This window comes from Gobio gobio (genome assembly GCF_949357685.1).
Source record: "Gobio gobio genome assembly, chromosome: 15".
NCBI classification, from domain to species: domain Eukaryota; kingdom Metazoa; phylum Chordata; class Actinopteri; order Cypriniformes; family Gobionidae; genus Gobio; species Gobio gobio.
The window spans coordinates 38,056,906-38,063,577 of NC_137108.1; positions in this window are offsets into that span (position 1 = coordinate 38,056,906).

The following is a 6,672-nucleotide window of genomic DNA, read 5'->3' on the forward strand; positions in this document are numbered from 1 at the left end:
AGAGCTCTGAGATCATAAGTGACGTCCAGCAGGAAGCAAAATACACAGAGATCGCTCTGAATGTCATTCAGCTCTTCAGATCAGCATAATTCAGTGAGAAATTAATAGAAATGTTATTCTTTATGACGAAATATTTTGCTAACATGTGACAATAAATCTATATTTGTCCAAATATGCGCACTGTTTCACTAAGAGCCCGAACGGATACGGTTTAGTGCATGTTATGTGACCACAAATAAAACGGAGAAGAGGTGACTGGCTTTTGATTCTTGTTGATATTTCATTCAAAATATTGTTCATTACAGCTCGGTTATTTTGCACCCCTGACATAAATTAAGAAATTAATGTCACTGCAACCTCGTTTTATCATAAACAGTGGTCAAATAACGAAGCTGGAGGCTTTAATCTTTATAATTATACCAAGTTTTTCCCAGATGAAGTTAGAGTGTGATGATTTAACATGCAGTGAATGTTGAACGACAGTAATCTGGGGCCAGCTGCGATCTTTGACTGCAAAGGGGTTAAAAATAAAAAAATAAAAGGATTCCTGTTTGGAGAATGCTCAGTTTTTCCGCTCGCAAATTCCGCCACGTAAATAGCGAATCCGCCATCTTGAACCGTGTGTTGCGTTTGTCTCTCAATTAGCAATCACTCCAGCTGCCTTGTTCTGCTCCACCGGCTTTCAGCCCCACCTTGCTTCATGCTACAGTAATGTTAATAAATCTTTAATACGTTAGCTCATCCATGAACATGATTTATGCCCGAGTCCCATCAGATTCTTTTCCACCGGCTGTAGTAGTGAAGACAACAACTCCCATGATTCCGCGACATCAGGGCGTCATCAAGCTACAGCTTTGTTTTGAATAAGCGACCTCAAGCTGCGAAAATTACATTTTGTGCCTTTAATACACCCAGTGGGATTATGTAATTATGGACCAATATGTCAAATAATTGTTACATGTAGTGTCAAATCACACACTTTTCCATGCTCACTTAGACACTACAATACTAAAGTGATCAATATTTAGCTGGTTTTCTCAATAGCCCCTGCTGGTAGATGCATTAACTACACGCAAGTAAAAAGAAAGCATTTACCTCCATTGACACACATTCAAATCCATAATACAAATGAATCAGTGAATAATTAAGAATTTCCTATATTCCTTTAGGTTATCTGAGTTTTTTTTGTAGTTTTAAATGTTTAGAGGAATGTCATTTTAATTTATGAAGAATTCCTTACATCAAAATGACACCTGTCAGAGTGATAGTTAAATGGCATAATTCCATTATAAAGTGTAAGTGTTTACTACTTTATGTATTTAGCATTTTAACCTAACCATTTATTGCATCAATACGTTTTCTGTTATTCCTATGGACACACATTTATTTGTTTTCAAAGCAATATGAATCAGTTTATTCATACAAAGTGATTTTGCTGATTGACACACCCAATGATAATCAGAAATGAATCAATCGAAATATTAATGACTATAATGTTAAAGGGATAGTTCACCCTGAAATGAAAATAAAGCCATCTTTTATTCACCCTGCTGTTGTTCCAAATGCCCTATGTCCTTCTATCTTTTTCGGACCTCAAAAGCAAAAATTTAAAAAATAGTCCTGCATGCGCTCCTCCATATAATGGCAGTGGATAGCGACCAGGCTAAAACATTACAAAAATGATACAAAAGTATCACGCAATGATACAGTGAGACGAGTGCCATATATGGAAAGTGTTCAGGAGGCATACTATAAGGTTTTGCGAGAAAGAAACCGTATTATTCAGTCAAAATACTGAGCTCGGCCGTTACTCTGCGCACATTCCTGTGAGTGAGTGCTTACTATAATTCGCACTCTTGTCATGGTACCCAGGATACGCACACACGCACCATTTTGAAAAATCAGGCTCAATAGAAACAAACGCAGCTCTCTTCTTTTCTATAAGGCACATGATAAGAAATAATACAGTAATACTAATAATAAGGTAAATCTCATGAAGTGAATGTTGTGTACCGGTTGTCATGACAACATTGCATGAGGGGCTGCTGACGTCTCGCACGCATTCACAGGAACGTGCACAGAGTAACGGCCGAGCTCAGTATTTTGACTGAATAATTATATATATAATAAAAATTAAATGATTAGCATATTGAAATGATAAATGACAGTTACAGTAAAAATACTTGCTTGGGGCAAACTATTTTGAATAACTCTTATTATTTACCGGCAAAGACTAGTCTTTAATTTGTGCTCTCCTAAGATGCAACTCTCAGGGTCAAAAAGTCATTCTTCTAATTAGCACCATTTTATAATGAGTATTCTTATCAATAAAATGGATTTGTACTTAATCAGGAATTTTGACTGTGTTGTTGTTGCGGGCACAACCTTCTTTGATTTTCCTTGAATGTCAAGTGCAGAAACCAAAGGTTCACTGGGCCCAAATTCGCATTCCTGTTTTTTGGAGTCAGCATGAAATATCGGTCCCCTCTGAACATTCTTTGGGTCTTTGAAAGCTCTGCTAGAAAGACGGATCTAAAACTTTTCAGACTGTGTTAAATCTCTCACTAAACACAAGGCTGAACCTTGACCATTTAAGCTCACACATATATTAGCAAGGACGAAACTGCTTATTGTGGAATAATCAGAGAAATCCAGACCTGCTCCTCCCTCCCAAATGTCCTCATGGTTTAGAAAGGTGTTCCAAAATACCCAGGACAAAATGTCTGTGTGGTTGCTGATACACCTCAGCTGTCACATACGCAGTAGGCTATTAGCTGCATCTTCAGGATCTGAGGGACAAAAAAATACATTCTTTATGTTAGACATCCAGGCTGAAACCAGCTATAATCAGACTACCTAAAAATAGCTGGCAATTAATTTGGGAGCAAAGCTGAATTAGTTTGTGAGATACAAATTATTGGAAAATAGTAATGCAAGCATTTTCCTCATCACAATTATTTCAATGAAGACATTTCTATTTTGTCAAATTAGCAAGTAAGGAATGTAATTCAAAATAGGCATATGAGTGATCAAGTCAAACAAAAATAATACAGAAAACGGTTCCCTTTTCCCACTGGTTGCTCAACAGTGATCTGCTTAATGGATAAATTATTCTTCCATGAATAACATACACTGATGCGTCCTTTAGTGAGGAGAGATTCTACTGCAATTATAAAAAGTTGTACAAACCACACAAGTTACTATAGTTTAAAGCCCTGTAATGTTGAGTTAATACATATAAAAAACACAAACCAACACAATATTACCTGTGAAAGGTTATTTCATCTTTTACAACCAGAGGCTGCTTAATGTTGTGACATCTTGGTAGTGGTGCAGTGTGAAATGGCCTCTTGAACAAGAAAAAATGTGGGGCACATGGGCAGGACATGATTTTGTCCATTATAAATTGATTGTACTGTTGGATCATTGATGTTTGCTTTTTCTAATATGATTGACAAGTTGTCCCACCCTCACACCAATGAACACATCATCAGACAGGCAATGACTTTTGGTGGCAACTCACAGTACTTAGCGAAAATGATTTTGGACAGATTTCTGCGGTTTAATGAACTACAGCAAAATAAAGAGCGCATTGGTTAAAACTAAGCGAATATTTAATTACTACAATAGTAATTTCTCGCTAGAAATGGCATCAAAAGTGGAAAATGTTAAAGGAGGGATCTAATGCTATTTGGGTCTCATCAAGATGTTGGGTCTGGGAACTCACCATTGACAGGACTCAAGCTGAGGGACAGGACAAACGGTTGTCTTTCAAATTCCCTCTGCACGCAATTGGACAGCGCTACAACCAACCAGAGAGCAACGTGACCTGGAGCTAGTTGATGGATTAAACTTTCGCTGTATCCGGTCGGCAAAACTCCGAACACATCTTCCTTTCTTAAGAATGACTTCAGTGCCGTTCTTTGTTCTTTTCTCAAAGAAAAGCTTAACTCAAAGTCTTCCAGAGTCGCGGCCAAAAGCTTCTTTGTTTACGTGGAACCGCCGCAATTCTGCCGTGACGTGCCGTCATTATGTTAAGCCCGCCCACCGACTCTATACACGATGTAATTGGCCTGACCAGAGTTTGGTTTTTCCAGCTCGCAGGTCTACCGAGAGTTGCTATACTACACTCGCGGCAAATTAGATTTGCTGCCACTAGGGTGCGTCTAGATTTATAGGCTAGCTATTTTCTGCATTCTGACTTATTTCCACTGTTAAAGAGTTGGATTCTCATGCTAAACATGGCCAAAACTTCAAAAAACGAGTTGGATATGAGTATTTCTGTGCTAAATACACTCCTTCAGGATTCGAATAAGTTTGGAAAGTTTTTTTTAGTATGGCCCTGTATGACGTCATAAAATGCGGAATTCCTCGTCTGTGCACTTCTCGCTTATGAGCATGCACGCCCATCAACACGCTTCGTTCGAATTACGGGAGCCGTCGGCAGTGCTGTCATTTGGTTTTTAGACCACGAAATGAACAATGTCATTAAAGAAGTGTGTTTTTGGTTGTGAGGGAAAGCTAACCTTGTTCAGCTTCCCAAATAACCCAGCGTTAAGGAAACAGTGGATGCAGTTTGTTTTTCCAGAGCAACAATGGAGTTCTGTAAGTGTGTTTGTTTGTTCCCGGTCATGAGTCGAAACCGCAGGCGATGAGTGAAAATGAAAGCTCTAGCATAAGTTCTGCTGGGAAGACTCAATTACTACGTCACTTATTGCCTTCATTCTAACCCAATTATATTCTCATGCTCACCGTATAAAAGCCCGGTACTTACACATGTTTGAGTTCGCAGATACTGAAGTGACGATTACGCAGATCTGAAGCGACGATTACGCAGATCTGAAGCGACGATTACCCCCATCCTCCCCACCACCACCAGGATGGTCCTGTCCATACCTCCCGGGGGGTCGGCTGCGCCCCTGCCCTCGTCTTCAGGCAGGAATTGCAGATCCGATACCCTCGGATTATGCCTACGGACGGGGCCTACGCCAAATTGACTTTGTATATTATTAGCTTGCTGAGCTATTATTAAATGCACTATTGTCGATATAATTCTCCTGAGTCTTTCCTGCAGAACTGCATTAAATGTCTTATCAGCGCATCAGTGCATGTGTGTGTGCTTGTGACTCTTTAGCCCCACCCACTGAGCACGTCCACGAGTTCGGCTGTTTTCGGAAAGAATCGGATTCGGTACAGCGTATCTGTCTTTTGCAAATATGATAAAACTAAAGACTCTTCGGAGATGAAGAATGCAATTCTACTCTATAGGTACAAGATTAACACGAGATTGGCAGAAACTGTGCGTGTTATGAACCCTTTAATTCCCATATAAAGTGACCACCAACCGCAACTTTCAGACTCTTTCAGATCTTTCTTTTTTAGTTTAACTGCCGCGAATGGAAGTTTCCAACTTCGATTGCAGGTATCATATGGTGTACATCTCAGCATCTGGGGTGTAGATGAGTTGTTATCATGTGCAGGTGTCACTGTTTACTTGCTAAGGTGTGATGTAAGCTCCTCACAACAATACACGGCAGGAGTGTTTCATAATGGCCTGGGCTCACACTATACAACTGCCAGCCAACCCATCTGTGTGTCTATACAGCAATTAGTGACCAACACCACAAACATATGCCACACTGTCCTGCTTCTCTCTCTCTAGATGAACAGTGTTATAGTCATTGCCTAAAAGTCACAACAGGTTGATCAGGAGTCTTACTCATTGGTTGTTATGAACCACTAATGTTCAGAGAGCTAAGGGACCTAAGAAACACAAGTTTTGTGATAACACCTGGATGCACCATTAGCACCATGTAGTCAAATTTAAACTCATTTCACTCACTCTGACAGACTACCAGGGATATTTGTAATTGCATGAGGGTGACTGTGTGGTGAACTGTCTATCTATCTGTCTGTCTGTGCCTGCTTACCTGCCAGACAGGATGCTATAACCAGAGACACAACCGTAATTTGTCTGGGCAGAGCCTCATTAATTAACATATGGTGAGCAATTATCTCATAGGTCATTGCTGTTATTATTATTATTATTTTTTTTTTTTTCAAATTAATGTTCTGTAAATATGAGAAAACTAACAAGACAACCAAACAAGGGGATAATGCCCTTAGGCTGAACTTATAAATCCATAAGTTCAGCACTAAGAATAATTCATACACAAAGCACATTACACAGCATTCAAAAATTCTTCCAAAAAGTACATTTTTTACAGCCCTTAATTGAGGAGTCTGAACTGTGAAGGCCAAGCAATTGTAAATAATAATACCCCTTGTCAATCACATTGCAAGTTTACATTTGAACAAAAAATGAGCTCTAAATATACAAAGTAAAGTAAAGCTCTGTCACACAACGAAAAAGAAAAAGAAAAGAAGTAGCCTACACTAGCTCACTAAACCAAACCCCCAAGGTCTTCCAAACTAAATCGGGGAACTAAAAACTAGACCAATTTTTCCACCTAAGATAACTTTTCCACCTTGGTTTTTGGAATCCATTGCAAGCTTTATTCTCCACTGACCCAATTGGCACATGATGCAAGGATTAATCATTATAGCTACATTATAATGATTACATAGCAGAATTATATATTGACCTTTTCAGAGGGCAACCATTTTAAAAGTAATTCTGCCATTTTAAAGCACTGTTGAACATTTGCCAAA